We start from the raw sequence: 17,375 nt of genomic DNA on the forward strand, positions 1-17,375 counted from the left end.
GTATCACCATTACAGCATCATACACAATCGTTTTGCCGCCCAAAAGATCCCCTGTGCGCCACCTATTCGTCTCTCCCTTCCTTCTCCCGAAACTCCTGGCACCCACTGAGCTTTGCATTGTCTCTGCAGTTTTTCCTTTCCCAGAATGTCGTATGGTTAGAATCATACAGTATGTAGCCTTTTCAGACCGGCTTCTTTTACACAGCAATACGCATTTAAAATTCCTCCATGTCTTTTTGTGGCTTAATAGCTCCTTTCTTTTTTATCACTGAATAATATTCGATGGCATGGATGTACCACAGTTTGCTTGTCCATTCATTCACCTACGGAAGGACATCTTGATTGCTTCTAAGTTTCGGAAATTATGAATAAATTTGATATTCATGTGCAGGTTTTTGTGTGGACATAAATTTTCAAGTTATTTGGGTAAAGTCCAAGGATTGCTACATTCTATGGTGAGACTATGTTTAGCTTTGTAAGAAACTGTCCAACTGTCTTCCAAAGTGGCTGTGCCATTTTACATTCCCATCAGCGATGAATGAGCATTCCTCTTATTCCATGTCCTCAACTGCATTCGATACAGTGTTTTAGGTGTTGGCCATTCTAAGATGTGTAGTGGTATCTCGTTGTTTTAATTTGCAATTCCCTAATGACATATGATGTTGAATATCTTTTCAAATGCGTATTTGCGATCCATATATTTTCTTTAGTGAGGTATCTGTTAGATTTGGGGCCCATTTTTAATTGGGTTGTTTGTTTTCTTATTGTCAACTTTTGAGAGTTCTCATATATTTTAGATACAAGTCCTTTATCAGATATGTGTTTACAAGTATTTCTCCCACTCTGTGACTTTTCATTCTCTTAACAGTATTTTTTGCAGAGCAAAAGTTTTTCATTTTAATAAAGTCTAATTTATCATTTTTTTCTCTCATGGCTCATGCTTTATGTGTTTGTTTCTAAAACCTCATCAACAAACTTAAGGTAATCTAGATTTTCCCCTGAAGTTATCTTGTAAAGGCTTATAGTTTTACATTTTATATTTAAATCTGTGATTTCTTTTGAGTTAATTTTTTGAAAGATGTAAGGTCTGTGTCTAGCTTCCTTTTCTGTGCGTAAGGATATCCAGGTGTTCCAGCACCATTTGTTGCAAAGACCATCCTTTCTCCACTGAATGGCCTTTGCCCCTTTGTCAAAGATCAATTGACTATATTTGTGTGGGTCTATTTCTGGGCTGTCTATTCTGTTCCATTGATCTGTTTGTCTATTCTTTCACCAACACTACACTGTCTTGCTTACTGTAGCTTTATCGTAAGTCTTGAAGTCAGGCAGTGTCAGTCCTCCAACTTCGTTCTTCTCCTTCAATATTGTGTTGACTATTCTGGGTCTTTTGCCACTCCATATAAACTTTAGAATTAGTTTGTCAATATTGACAAGAAATTTGCTGGGATTTTGACTGGGATTGTGTTAAATCTATAGATGGAGATGGGAAGAACTGAAATCTTAACAAAATTGAGTCTTCCTATCCACAAACATGAAATTAGCTTTTCATTTATTTAGTTCTTTTTTGATTTCTTTCATCAAAATCTTGCCATTTTTTATATAGTTTTTGTTTACATTTCATTAGATTTATAGTTATATAAATTTATATTTTGTATCTCATTTTTTTGTGCCAATGTGTTTTAATTTCAAATTCCAATTGTTCAATTGTTCATTGTTGATATATAGGAAAGCGGTTGGCTTTTGTATGTTAACCCTGTAAGTATCCTACAAACTTGCTATAAATTCTTCTTAGTTTTAGGAGTTTTTTTGTTGAGTCTTTGGGATTTTCTACATAAATAATCATGCCATCTGTGAACAAAGATGATTTTATTTCCTCCTTCCCAATCTGTATACCTTTTGCTTCATTTTCTTGCCTTATTGTATTAGCTAGGACTTCAAGAGTAGTAGTTAATATGAGTGGTGAGAGGAGATATCTTTCCCTTGTTTCTGATCATAGGGGAATGTATCTAGTATCTCATATTTAAGCATGAGTTTAGCTATAAGATTTTTGGTAGATGTTCTTTCTTGAATTAAGGAAGTTTCTTTCTATTCCTAGTTTGCTGAGAATTTCTATCATGAATGGATAATGGACTTTGTCAAGTGCTTTTTTCTACATCTTTTGATACAATCATATGATTTTTCTTCTTTAGCCTGTTGATGTGAAATATTATATTAATTGATTTTTTAACATTGAACCAGCTTTGCACACCAGGGATATATCCCACTTGGTCATGGTGAAGAACTCTTTTTGTGCATTGTTGGATTTGATTTGCCAATATTTTGTTGAGGATTTTTGCATTTATGTTCATGACAGACATTAGTCTGTAGTTTCCTGCCTTGTAATGTCTTTGGTTTTGGTACTAGGGGAACATAGCGTGAGTTAAGATGCATGCCCTCTGCTTCTACTTTTTGGAAGAGATTGTAGAGACTTAGTATCATTTTTATTCTTAAATGTTTGGCATAATTCACCAGTAACACTACTTAGGCCTGATTCTTTCTGTTCTGTAAAGTTATTAATTATTGATTCAATTTTTTTAGTTGATACAGTTTTATTCAGATTATCTATTTCTCCTCGTATGAGTTTTAGTAGAATGTGTCTTTCAAGGAATTGGTCCATTTCATTTAGGTTATCAAATCTTGGGGTATAGAGTTGTTCATAATATTCCTTTCTTATTCTTGTAATGTCCATGGGATCAGTGGAAAGAACATCTCTTTCATTTCTGACATTAATAATTTGTTCTTCTCTCTTTTTTTCTTTGTTAGCCCAGTTAGAAGTTTATCACTTTTACTCATCTTTTCAAAGAACCAACTTTTGGTTTTGTTTATATTCTCTATTGATTTCCTGTTTTCAATTTCATGGATCTCTACTCTAATTCTTATTATTTCTTTTCTTCTGCTTACTTTGCATTTAATTTCTTCTTCTTTTTCTAGTTTCCTTAGGTGGAAGCTTATGTTATTAATTTTAGATCATTCTTCTTTTCCAATCTGGGTATTCAGTGCTACACAGTTCCCTCTAACCACTGCTTTTGCTGAACCCCACAAATTTTGATGAGTTGTATTTTCATACACTTCTATGTGTTATATAGTCTGCTTTTTTACAAAAAGTAAGCCATATCTATATTATCATTACCAATAAACGATTCTTTTTTAGAGATTCTTTAAGGTTAGAAAAGACATAATGGGGAGGAAAAGTAATGGGCAAATAGAAGAGAGTGTCTTATACTGACCCTCCTGGAACTGATTATTATTAAGAGTGACTCATACATCTTTTTAGTATATAGAGCATATGCCAAAGAGCTCAGACCAAAAATAGCCACTGTTCCCACTCCTCGTCACCTGGTCTTTCCTTTTACAAAAATGATGTCTTACTAAATGTTATGGTCTCACTAGTGTGCTGTAGCCATCTTGTATCTGCTCTGGAGAGTCCATTGTTAACCTGATGGTGGCTTGAAGTTGGCTATGGCGGAAGTAATTGCAGCACGGAAATTGGCACACACCACAAACCAGGGCTATTTGGGGAGGGGGAGAGCTGGCTCACCAACACAACGGTGCCAAATCATAAAACTTATGAATTCCCCCAGCTTTCTAAATTTGCTGGGCACAAATAGGAAACATACATTATTATATGTGAAAATTGGAGGATCATTAGCTTCCAAAAACCACTATTCCTCCAGATGCCATGAATACGTCAGACCATCTGAGAAGAGGAATTCTTCTTTCAAGCAGCAATTTAAAATGTAGCTGGGCAACAGTCCAAAACAGATTTTCTAAGAAGACTCAGTTATGTATTCCATAAACATGGTGAAAACATTCTTCAACCAACTTTCATAGGGTTAAACTTAAGTGAAGTGATTCATCCAAATGTACAAGCTAAAAGGAACTAAAAATGGAAACACAGCTTGGATTATTATTTACTTCATGGTGGTTCAGATCAAGGTTTTTCCCCAGGAATCAATATCATCCACCAGGACCAGAATAAGGGCAATTATCTGAGTCTTGGGGTTTGGAGGGACTGGGCAAAAACTGAGGGGAAAAGGCTGGAAGAGGGAGAGAGGATTTTCCTATAAAGCTAAAAATAACTTTAGCATCATTGTATACTTATTTGTATATAAATGCACATTCCTAACTATAATTTGAACAGACACCTGGCCCTACAATCTAATTACTGCCAGAAAGAAGAGAGATCAATTATTCTAAACCTAAAGTGACTACTTTTTTTTTTTTTAAAGATTTTATTTTTTTCCTTTTTCTCCCCAAAGCCCCCCCCCGGTACATAGTTGTATATTCTTCATTGTGGGTCCTTCTAGTTGTGGCATGTGGGACGCCGCCTCAGCGTGGTTTGATGAGCAGTGCCATGTCCGCGCCCAGGATTCAAACCAACGAAACACTGGGCCGCCTGCAGCGGAGCACGTGAACTTAACCACTCGGCCACGGGGCCAGCCCCATAAAGTGACTACTTTTAATTATTGATAAATAAAAATTATACAAAACAAGTCATCTCATTTAATTACTTTGGTGTGTCTTTTGCAAACTCATGAATACAGGCACAGATACCCATATGTAAAAACCTTTCCATATCTGTCTCTCCAACTTTCTTCCACCTCCCTACACAAATATACATAAATAAAAATCAGTAGTACTGTTACTTATACAGCAGTTACAGTCCAGGAAGCATTTTCACAGGCATTATCCCATTTCCTCATCATTTGTTAATAATGTAAACATTATTAACAAATGAAGTTATAGTTTTACAGATGAGGAAACCGAACCCTTGAGAGATTAACTGATGTGCTCAAGGCCACACTGTAGGTCAGCATGTGAATACAGGATTAAAATGTAATTTGTTTTTAACTGAAGTCCTCCACTTCCCCATTATCACACACAAACTCCTGCTCCATGCTGCCATTTTCTCTCTAGGGCTTCCCTGGGCAAATATTTTAACCAGACTCCATCGGTAGTGTTGACGACTCACAGAATATGCCACCCCAAAATGTGCCACGTTGGCATAAGATTATTTTGAGCTGAAGGCAGTTGAGAAGAAGCAGACACCAGAGAAGCTCTGTGCCCTCCCTCTATTTGCCTCAAAGCAGGGTGTAAATTTACAAAGGTGTTCCCCCTCCCCTCTCTACCAGGAAGGCAGAAGTTAATCACCACAAAGACCTCTAGACCCTGATCAGTCCAGAGTCAGCACAGGAGGCGTCTACACGGCAAGCCTTGCTGAAACTAGCCCTCACCTTCCAGTAGTTTCCCCACATATTTGCCTTCCCACAATTTGCCACTCTGGAAACTCAAAGTCCTTTTCCTTTGTCTTGTCACTTCTCTAAAACTTTGCTGTTCTTTTATTCAGATGCTATATAAACATAATTCTAACCACCCCATGAGTTACTCATCACTGGGTGCTCCCATGTGCAGGCTTAATGCACATGTTAATAAACTGTTTGTTTTTCTCTTGTTAACCTGTTTTTTCTTAGTCTAATTACAGGGCCCCAGCCTGAGAATCTAAGGGGAGTACAGGAAAAAAAATTTTCCCCTCCCCTAGAATGTCATACCATAGAAATAGCCTTAGACCAAGAATTTCTTGCCCTCTTTTTTATAACCCCCATGCTATACTGGGCATTAAGCTGGAGGAGTTATGGATTTGCCTCTGCAGGTATGAAATGTGTCTGCATAGGCCTAAACTATGATGCAGGGGAGGGCCTTTCTTATTCAACCACATCCCTCCTGAGCACGTGGGCTGCAGCCCTGCTTGGGTTTGGTTCTGCAAAGCACAGATAGTAGCGTAGCTAACGCTCAATTCAAAATGCTTAAAAGACAGCTTTTACTGTGACATGGATTCTTTTTGGACTTCCCTGTACAGAAATAGAGAAAATAACTTTTTAAGTCAAATGAGTTACTAAGAATGAAATCATTTGCATTCCTGGAATATCTAAATTTGCATCTATCTAGCTCATGTTATTTACCACTAAAAAGAAATTCGATTTCTCTAAAAATGAAAACTACTTCTCTAGCATCATTGAAAGGCTCTAAGTCATTCTGATGGATTTTTTTTTGGATGTTTAAGGATTTCTGTATGGTTATCAATACCATTGATTTTCATAATCTTTGTCAGCCACTTCCTATGTATCTGAGACCTCATGCAAAGTGTGTTATTCAAGTCATAAAATGCAAATATGAATAAGGACTATGTCTGTGCCTATCTCAAATTCTAAGAATTTATGACCAATTTTAAGAATTAAAAAAATAATTAGCATTTTCTTCAAGTGTTTTTGAAGCCCAAACTAAATTTAGAAGGATGTCTTTGGATTTCAAGATTCTCTAGATTTTTAAAATGTGCAAACACAAACACGCATGCGGGTTACAGAAGTAGTAGAGAGGGGCTGACCCAGTGGTGCAGTGGTTAAGTTCTCACATTCTGCTTTTTGGTGGCCCAGGGTTCACCGGTTTGGATCCCAGGTATGGACATGGCACCGCTTGGCAAAAGCCATGCTGTGGTAGGCATCCCACGTATAAAGTAGAGGAAGATGGGCTCGGATGTTGGCTCAGGGCCAGTCTTCCTCAGCAAAAAGAGTATTGGCAGTAGTTAGCTCAGGGCTAATCTTCCTCAAAAAAAAGAAAAAGAAAAAGAAAGTGGAGAAAGGCTAACCGGCATCATCCTGTATGAGCCGCTTGACTAGCATCTCAGTTGCCCAAATGCCCCTTTACTTTGTCTCAGGTGGAGAATCTGCTTCTAATTACAGACACTATTTGAAAGCAAATGTGCTGTAACAACTTGGCTCACCAGTGTCAAGGACTGTCAGTTTGCTCCATGATGGACTCTCTAAGTATTTTATGAAGGTAGCATCTCAAGATATTAAAAGTAGGCTCATAATTCACTCTCCAACAGGGAGCTGAGGAAAAGCATTTCGTAAAGCTCTTGTGCATTAAATACCTAGAACAAGTTAGCTGGGTGTTAAATTAATTAAACAAGGAGGCCATTAGATTGACATGGGTCTAAAGTGTTGGCAGCCTACTTAAGCAGACTAAAACCTGAGCCTATAAATGCCTAAGAGTAAGAAATCAAAACCTAAAGACAACCAATCACAAACAGCCAATTAGGCTTTCACAAATAAGGTCCCCACTAAAACTACAGCCAATCAAATAATTTCCTTGCTTTGCTCCCAATTCTTTTGTTGTAAGAGTCTTGCTCCTAGCTTCTGTCTGTGGCCTGCTCCTAACTGTTTCCAGTCTGGTACTGCCCAATTCAAATCCATGTTTGCTCAAATAAACTCTTAAAGTGTTTCATATGCTTCAGTTTATCTTTTAACATGAGGGAAGATAAATGGAATTATTGCATTGTTATTTTCATTCATTTTGAAGTATTTTCTCCCTGTCCTAAAATTCCTCTTTAGCTATGTGGGATAAAATTAAAAAACAGACTGGTCCCTAATTTAAGTAGAAACTTGCCACACAAATTCTTCCCTCCTTATCTACCCTTCTCTAGCAAGGATTTGAGAGAGCGCAGAAGCGATCTGTTCTGCAACTCAATACACATTGTCTATTTGGAACAGGTGGGACTCCTCACCTTTGATTAGGTAGTTCAGCTTCTGTGAGGCCGGCACAGATCCCCAAAGAGAGAGCTGGGGATGGGTTCACAGAGGAGGGAGATCTGAGTTCTGAGATGCTCCTGTCACTTCCTATTAAAGAAGAGCATCCCTTGAGAATCAACCAATCTTAGAGAGACCAATGTGCCCCTCCCTCTCCCAAAAAGCCTCAAGGCTCCCTCTTTGTTTCAATTTCTTGATCAATGGAAAAGCACTTCCCACAGCCAAAAGGAGCAATTTTTCCTCTTCTATATAAGCATTAGCCAGGACACACCCAGGGCTTCCATTTGCATTTTGATGATCCATCCAACCCTTCCTTTTACTCCTAAAGCCTACGCTGTGTTACCTCACTTGATAGATAAGGGCTTCACTTACAACCCAAAAGGTTAAAAAGCAACGTGATGGAGGGAATTTAAATAGGGAATCCCAACAGAGTTCTCTGGCTATCAATTATACTAATCCTGCTATTTCAACTCCCTGAGGTCTATCCCCATCCCCATGCCCCAAACTGTAAGCAAACCTTTGTTTTGAAAGTATCAGTGTGCATTTTTGCCTTGGGAAAGGGTCCAGAGAACTTCTGAGATTTTCAAAGATGCCCAAGACCCAAAAACTTTGAGAACCACTATTGAGGTGGAGAAATGGAACTGCAATCAACAAAGTCTGAGAAAATGAAGTGAAGCTGGTGCTCCCTGAACTAAAGGCAAGTCTCCTGCAGCATCGATCAAGTAGCAAGGATTAAGGCCATTAACACCAGCCTTCAGATGAACTTCCTGTGGGCTCCCCAATGGGCTATCACTCTCCCTGGAATCTGGGAGGGTTTCTGGCCCATAGATGTGGTGTTATTTCCATGAAAGCAGTCAGAAACACACCAAGAGAAAGAAAGGAGACTCCTAGCATTGCTTGTCTGCACTCCTGTATGAGACAGGTAAATACGCTCACCTGGCTGGATTGCGTGCGTGAGGCCTTTCACTGTAAATGGCACATTAATCTTCACTCCTTGCATTGAAAATGACCGAAGGCCATCTAAAGCTAATTCCAATAAAAAGTGACTTAAAATAATGTTTTAATTGGTACAACAAACAGAAAAGTGCACAAATTATAAGCTTACATCTTTACAAATTGTCACAAAGTAAGCATACCTATATAACCACCACCCAGGTCAATATATAAAAAAATTGAGCCAGCCCTGATGGCCTAGTGGTTAAAGTTTGGAGCTCTCACTGCTTTGGCGGCCTGGGTTCATGTCCCTGTCTTGGAACCACATCACCTGTCTATCAGTTGCCATGCTGTAGAGGTGACTCATATAGAAGAAGTAGAACTTGCAACTAAGATACACAACAATGCACTGGGGCTTTAGAGAAGGGGAAAACAAAGAGGAAGATTGGCAGCAGATATTAGCTCAGGGTGAATCTTTCCCTGCAGGGAAAAAAAAAAATTACTGGCATTTTCCTGATGACTAATAATTAAAGAGGCTGAGCTCTTTTCATATATATATATATATACAATCATATGTGGTTTACATTATGAATACAAATTTTTTTTTTTTGAGAAAGATCAGCCCTGAGCTAACATCTGCTGCCAATCCTCCTCTTTTTGCTGAGGAAGGCTGGCCCTGAGCTAACATCTGTACCCGTCTTCCTCTACTTTCTGTGTGAGACGCCTGCCACAGCATGGCTTGCCAAGTGGTGCCATGTCCGCACCCGGGATCGGAACCTGCGAACCCAGGGCCGCCAAAGCGGAATGTGCGAGCTTAACTGCTGCACCACCAGGCCAGCCCAGTGAATACAAATTTTAATAAAATTTATATATTATTTGGATTTTTTTTTGTAAAGTGAGTTTTCCAGTCTTTGCTCATTTGTCTACTGTTATCTGTCTTTTCTGATTTGTAAGCAATAATTTGTATACTCTGGATATGAGTCATTTGTCAGTTATAAGTTTTGCAAATATCTTTTCCCACAATGTCAGTGCCCCTCCCTCCCATAGAGATATCTGTGATGAATACAATTGACGGTTATTGTCTGGTTTGTGTCCTATTTAACAAATCTTCGCCTACTCCAAGGTCATGAAGATAGTCTGCAGTGTTCTAGCAAATGTATTGAATTACCATTCACATTTAAAGATTCAGCCCACTTGAAATAGATTTTTATGTGTATGAGGTAGGGGTCAAATTTCAACTTTTTCTATGGATATCCAATTGACCCACCACCATTTATTGGAAAGACTGTCATTTCCTCATAGCTCTGCAGTGTTCCTTTGTCATAAATCTAAGGTCCATACATGGTGGTTCTTTTTGGACTCTCTTCATCAGCTTGTCCTATTTATCCTTGCACCAATTACATGCTGTATTCTTTGCAGTAGCTAAATAAAGTCTTGATATCAGTAGTATGAGTTTCCAGCTTCATTGTTCGAAATTGTCTTGGCTATTCTTGTCCTTTTGCATTTCCATATAATTTTAGAATCAGCTAGTCAATTCTCTCACACACAAAATAAGCCTATGGGGATTGCACTGAATCTAAATATCAGTTTGGAGAGAACTGACATCTTTACAATATTGAGTCTTCCCTCTATTTATTTAGGCTTTCTTAAATTTCCTTAATTTCTTTTAATAATGTTTAGTTTTCTGTATAGATGTTTTCTGTATCTTCCTTAGATTTATTCCTAAGTAGTTGATTCTTTTAAACTATTCTAAATGGTGATATTCAATATCATTTCTAATTGTTTATTGCTGATAAAACCATTAGTTTTTATATATGGATCTTACTTAAGTCACTCATTAACACTAAAAGTATACCTGTAGATTTACTTGGAATTTCTATGTAATATTGTATCATCTATGAATAATGACATTTTCTTTCTTCCTGTTGAAACAATCCTAATATTGCTTCTTTTTCTTCTTCTTTTTTGGATAGGACTTCAGGACAATGTTGAATAGAAGTGATTTTAGTGAGCATTCTGGTCTCAGTCCCAATTTCAGGAGAAAGTCTCAGAATTTCACTCTGAAGTCTAATGTTTGCCGTGGGATTCTTGTAGACACACACTGTAAGATTAAGGAAGTTCTCTTTTGTGGAAACCAGCCTCTAAGAGGGTCCCAAATACTTTTCCCCTCCTAGTATTCAAGTCCTTGTATAGTATTCTCCCACATGAGTCATGGCTGGCCTGTGTGTTCAATAGAGTATGGCAGAAATGATGGGTGACTTCCAAAATTGTACCATAAAAGATATTTCAGTTTCTACTAATTTCCGGTGGATTCTTAATCTTCTTGGATCACCCATCCTGGGTAAGCCAGTCACTACATCCTGAGAAGACTCCAGTAGCCCTGCAAAGAGGTCCACATGTGATAGTAGTGATGAAAGAATAATGTCCCTCCCTGCCCCCAACAACCAACCTCAACTTCTCAGCCATGCGAGTGAGACACCGTGGCAGCAGATCCCCCAAATCCAGCCTTGAGATTGCAGGGGAGGAAAAATAATTTTCCCTCTACCCTTCTGACTTTGTGGCTGAGACCACTGTCACAAAAAAACAGATTAACAAGAGAAAAGCAAACAGAAGTTTATTAACATGTATACATCTTGTATACGTGGGAGATGTCCGAGGAAAAATGAGTAACTCCCCAAGGAGGCTTATAATTCAGGTTTAAATATGATTTTAATAGGGAAAAAGGAGGAGAGATGTAGGCCTCTTAGAGGAGAGCAGATGATTTTGAGGAAAGATGAGTGGAGTATTGGAAGAATAGATGGGAGGTGTGATAGTTTGTGACAGAGTTGGTCAGGGCGTGGTGTTGATCTCTAGTCTCCTCTCCTGTGATGAGCCAGTCCTCCCTGGTTGACGACACTCCTGGGGAGGGGATCTATGACAATTGACTTCCTCGTGGAGGAACTGCCTGTAGGCAGATAAGGGGAGTTCAGAGAAAGCCTCTCCTCGCATTTGCTGTTTTCCAAGTGCCTGTAGCTCAAAATAATCAATATACCAAAGCAGCGTATTTTGGGGTGGCACGTCCCAAACTCCTACCGTCATCTCTTGGAGTAGCATATTCTACTACCCTTCAATATGACTGCAGCCCCAGTGAATACATGGGTTAAAACCTCATGAAAGAACCAGAGTAAGAATTCCAACCTAAGCTGTTCCCAAATTCCTGGTCCACAGAAAATGTAAGGATCCTAAGTGTTCATTGTTGTCTTGAGCCATGTAGTTTTGGCGTAATTTGTTATGCAGCAAGAGAGAATCCATACACCTACTATGCTTATTTTTCTAAGAGTTTTTATTTTAAGTGGGTGTTAAATTTAATCAAATGCTGTTTCTGCCTTATTAAGACAATCACATGATTTTTCTCCTTTACCAATGTGGTTAAGTACATTGATTGATTTTCCTTTACATCACTGGAATAAATCCAACTTAGTCATGATATATTAGTCATGTTATACATTTCCAAATTTGCTTTTCAAATTCCAATATATTAATCGGGATTTTTGCATCTCTGTTCAAGACAGATATTGGCCAATACTTTTCTTTTTTGTAATGCCCTTGTCAGATTTTGGTATTAAGTTTGAAAGTGTTTCCCCTTTTTCTGTTTTCTGAAAAAGCTTTTGCTAGGTTGGTGTTTCTTATTCCTAAGGTATTTGAAAGAATTTACTAGTGAAACCATCTAGGCCTGGTGCTTTTGTCGAAGGGAGGTTTTAATTAGGGATTCAAATTCTTTTCTTTTCTTTTCTTTTCTTTTTTGCTGGGAAAGATTCAACCTAAGCTAACATCTGTTGCCAATCTTCCTCTCTTTTTTCTTTTTTTTTTCCTCCCCAAAGCCCCAGTACATAGTTGCATATTCTAGTTGTAAGTCCTTCTAGTTCTTCTACGTGGGCCACTGCCACAGCATGGCTACTGACAGACAGTGGTGTGGTTCTGTGCCTGAGAACTGAACCCGGGCCACTGAAGTGGAGCGTGCTGAACTTTAACCACTAGGCCATCGGGGCTGGCTCTGGAGATTCAAATTCTTTACGAGTTATAAGACAATTCAGATTTTATATTTCTTTTTGTGACCATTTTGATAAGTAGTGTTTCTCTGGCAATATTCATTCCATCTAAATTTCTTAAAATTTTGGCATAAGGTTGTTCCTAATGTTCTCTTTCATCTTTTTAATCTTTCTCTGTAAAATATTACAGTGCCCTTTTTAAAATTCCCAATATTGGTTATCTGTGCTTTCTCTCTTTTTCTCTTGATCAGTCTCACCAGGGGTTTGTCCATATTGTTAGTTTTTTCCCAAAGACCCTTCTTTTGGCTTTTTTGATCCTCTCTATGTACATTGCAGTAATTTCTGCTTTTATGTTTATTATTCCCTTTTTCCTACTTTCTTTGGTTTTAATTTTCTGTTATTTCCCTAACTTCCTGTATATAAGCTTAGATCATGGATTTTCAGTTACTGTAAACATTAAAGCTGTACATTTTCCTTTAGACATGGCTTTTGTACATCTCACCAGTTTTGATACATTTTAAATTATAATTCTGTTCAAAATATTTATAATTTCCATTGTGCTTTCTTCTTAAATCCATGGGTTATTTAGACATACATTACTTAATGCTTAGAAATTTTCTATTTTTTTGTTATTAAATTTCCCTCTGGTTGAAGAACGTTCTTCTGTTCAATATTCTGAAATTCTGTCTGATTTTATTCTTCAAATTTGTTACAGCTTTCTTTATGGCCTGGTATATAACCAATTTTGGTAAACGTTCTAGATGTGCCTGAAAAGAATGTATATTCTGCAGTTGTTGAGTGATATGTTCTATAGGTGTCCATTAGGTCAATTTTTTTCATCACATTGTTCAAATCTTCCATATTCTTACTGAATTTTTTGTCAGCTGCTTCTATCAGTTACTGAGAGAGGAGAGTTAAAATCTTCCACTATGATTATTTGTCTATTTCTCCTTTTGATTCTATCAATTTTATATGTGTGTGTGTGTATGCTACGTTATCAGTGCATTTAAATTTAGAATTATTATATATTTCTGATTGATTGCTCATTTATCTTTACAAAATATCCCTCTAAATTTAATACAAGCATACCTCAGAGATATTGCAAGTTCAGTTCCAGAAAACAGCAATAAAGTTGATGTCTCAATAAAGCGAGTCACACCAATTTTTTGGTTTTTCAGTGCAAATGGAATTTATGTTTACTCTATACTGTGGTCTGTTAATAGCAATACCTATTATAGCTATTATTAACTATAATAATTGCTATTATTGTACAATATCATTATGTCTAAAATAACAATGTACATACCTTAATTAAAAAATACTTTACTGCAGGGCTGGCCTGGTGGCATGGTAGTTAAGTTCCCGTGATCTGCTTTGGTGGCTAGGGGTTTGTGGGTTTGGATCCTGGGCATGGACCTTCACACTGCTCATCAAGCCATGCTGAGGCAGCATCCCACATACAAAATAGAGGGTGATTAGCACAGATGTTAGCTCAGCAACAATCTTCCCCAAGCAAAAAGAGGAAGATTGGCAACAAATGTTAGCTCAGGACCAATCTTCCTCACCAAAAAAAAAAAAACTTTATTGCTAAAAATGCTAACCATTATCTGAATCTTCAGTGAGTCATAATCTTTTTTGCTGGCAGAGGGTCTTGTTAAAAAACGCAGTATCTAGGGCTGGCCCCATGGCCAAATGGTTAAGTTCACACACTCTGCCTTGGCAGCCCAGGGTTTCACCAGTTTGGATCCTGGGTGCAGATCTAGCACCGCTCATCCAGCCTTATTGAGGCAGTGTCCCACATAGCAGAACTAGAAGGACCTATAACTACAATATACAACTGTGTACTGGGGGGTTTGGGGAGAAGAAGAAGAAAAAAGAAAGATTAGCAACAGACGTTAGCTCAGGGCCAATCTTAAAAACAAAAATGCAGTATCTGTGAAGCACAATAAAGAGAAGTGCAATAATACAAGGTATGCCTCTAATGATTCTTCCTTTAAACCCTATTTTGTCAGATATGGTACTTTGTCTGATATGATTCCAAGTGTATCTTTTTTCCATCTTTTTACTGCAGGCTCTGGGCATAGAGACTGCCCCTAGCTGTCCAACACCTGGTCCCGGCATGATTAGGGCAGATGGACAGTGGCCTGGGAGGATGAGAGTTCAATAAAGGAGATGGTTGGGGGGCATGGATGCTGGATTGGTTGGTTTGCATATGAAAAGCACATTCGCTCACAAGGAGTCTCTTGCTATCTCTAAGAATTGGCTTGTCCTGGGAGGGGCAGTCTCTCCTGGTCAGTGAGGCCCCAGATGCCAGAGCATCAAGAATATAGAAAATAAGAAAATAAAGTTAATACACATTTATACAACTTTATTCGTTGTAGCATTGTTTGCACTAGCAAAAATGGAAACAACCTCAAATCCATCAGTAGCAAACTGAGAAATACATTGAGTTCCATTCAATGAACTACTATGCATCCATAAACATAAATAATAATTAGAACTTTATGTACTCATTTGAGAGGCAATATACTTCAGTGGTTAAGAGAGTAAGCTCTTGAGCCAAACATTTCAGGATGATAGCATAGCATTACCACTTTTTAGAAGATTTTAAAAGATTGTTCCATAGTAGAGAAAGTCAACCTCCACAGAAAATAAAATTCACTCTCTTTTCACGCTAGTGTGTCTGTGGAGGACAACTGACAATACTCAGTCATCTGGTTTCTAATTCAGATGACCAAAAAATGAGCCCAGCCCATCCAGAGAAGAAGCAGAAATTGGTAAAGTCAATGTCGAAATAAGATTTAGAGAATTACCATGAACTACCTAGAATAAAGTTGAGGGAGTGAGTGTGAACTCCCTGGTGCAATGAATCAAACCACTAGCCTTGATTCTATCAGCAGGAAGGAACTGTGAGAGCAGGCTATAAATACCAAGCATTTGGGGTAAAAATAGAGCAAGGTGTTAGTATATCTCCTGCAGACTTCATTTCACTGCCTTCACGTTTTTGGTATTTTGTCTGTCCTTCCAATTTTTGTCAGGTTTTTTAGACGAGCTCATTATAAATTCTTCCTGCTAATTTTCAAAATCCTCCCCAATATGGGACTGAAGTTGTATGGTAAAAAGGAGAGAGCCAGTGACTTAAAGAAGGAAAATTTGTTTTAATTCTCAACTTTGCAATAGACTGTCTCGATGACCTCTAAAATCTCTCTGAGCCTCAGTTTCCTCTGCTGTAGAATGGATGATAGTGAAACTGCTCCACTTTACAGAACTGCTGTTAATATGAAAATGACTTAATGTACATATACGTGGAAATGATAGAGCCTGCGCAATTATGAGGTAGGGTCTATCCATCTAGCAACCCAACTGTGGCAGAGACTGACAGTTGTCTATCTAAAGTTTATTCTCTCCATTTCATTTACTAACAGAAACCCAATTTTGTCAGGGAGGGGAAGACATCACACTCAGCTAAACAAACTCCACCTCCTACCCCTCCTTGAATCTCAGAAGTCTGCTGGAGACTTCTTGGATGTTTATTTTACAAATGTGGATATTACCTCTTCCGCTTTGTTCCTTCTTTCTTTTTCCTGCTTAGAATGTGAACACGATGTTAAGAAGTGCAGAGACTTCTTAGAACCATGAAGGAAAAGCTAAGAGATCGCAGAGACTGCAGCCCTGACATCTTTGGGCTGTTGAACCAACAGTAGCCACTACCTGTGTCTAGATTTCATCGTGCATGAGGAACTGAAATAAACAAACTTGTAGAGTTTAAGCAATGGTAAACCTAACTCCCAGCTGCCAGGCTGAAAAGACCTGATTTTTAGCATTTGCTACTTTCCGTGCCATAACTTCTCCCTCTGTAGTTGATATCAAGCTACCAGAGTGATGTCACTGAACGAAAGATGAGAAGAAATGCATAAAAGCACGCCATTATATAGTAGTCCAGCTACATAGATAAAATAGATATACGTAACCTCAAGAGCATAGATAACGGTAAAGTAATTAGGAGGTGATGAGTTCTGAGTATTTATTATCTTTGTTCATAATATGATTAATTTAATTGACATTTTTACCATTTAACTTTTAGTAATGGTTATATTGGACAACTAGCTTACAAAATTCCTGAAAATTCAATAATCAGCTCTTTTGAAGTAGGATACATGCAGTCAAACACACCTAAATTTACATATCAGCCAATGTTATTTCCCACCATTCTTCAATTTAGCCCTCTAAGTCATCCAGACCAGTCCCTCAACACATTCATTCTTGCTTTCAAGCTTTCTCTCACATCCTCCTTTGATTATTTCCCATCTTTCAAAAGTTGGAAACTGTTGATCACAGAAGGATTGACTAGTCAAAAGATCTGTCTGTTTTGAGTTTTTCCAACGCTGTCGAGCAATTAATTCTGACACTATCTACTTGGAGATGTGAGTGTCAGATCTCACAGGTTAAGGGCTTAGTCCTACCAAACTGCCCCTGCCCTCTTCAGATGCCAATCATAAATCCAGATTGTCACCTGTACTTCTGACCAACTGGCTATAGACTGGAGGTTCCAATGGCCCTCTCCTTGAGTTCAACTAATTTGCTAGAGCAGCTCACAGAACTCAGAGAAACATCTTATTTACCAGATGACTGGTTTACTGTAAAAGTATATAACTCAAGAACAGCCAGATGGAAGAGATGCACGAAGCAAGGTAGGTGATAAGTGGTGTGGAGGAGCTTCCACACTCTCTCTATGCATGCCGCTCTCTCCGAATCCCCACGTGTTCACCAACCCAAAGTTCTCTGAGCCCCG

This window comes from Equus caballus, chromosome 27, assembly GCF_041296265.1.
Source record: "Equus caballus isolate H_3958 breed thoroughbred chromosome 27, TB-T2T, whole genome shotgun sequence".
Classification (NCBI taxonomy): domain Eukaryota; kingdom Metazoa; phylum Chordata; class Mammalia; order Perissodactyla; family Equidae; genus Equus; species Equus caballus.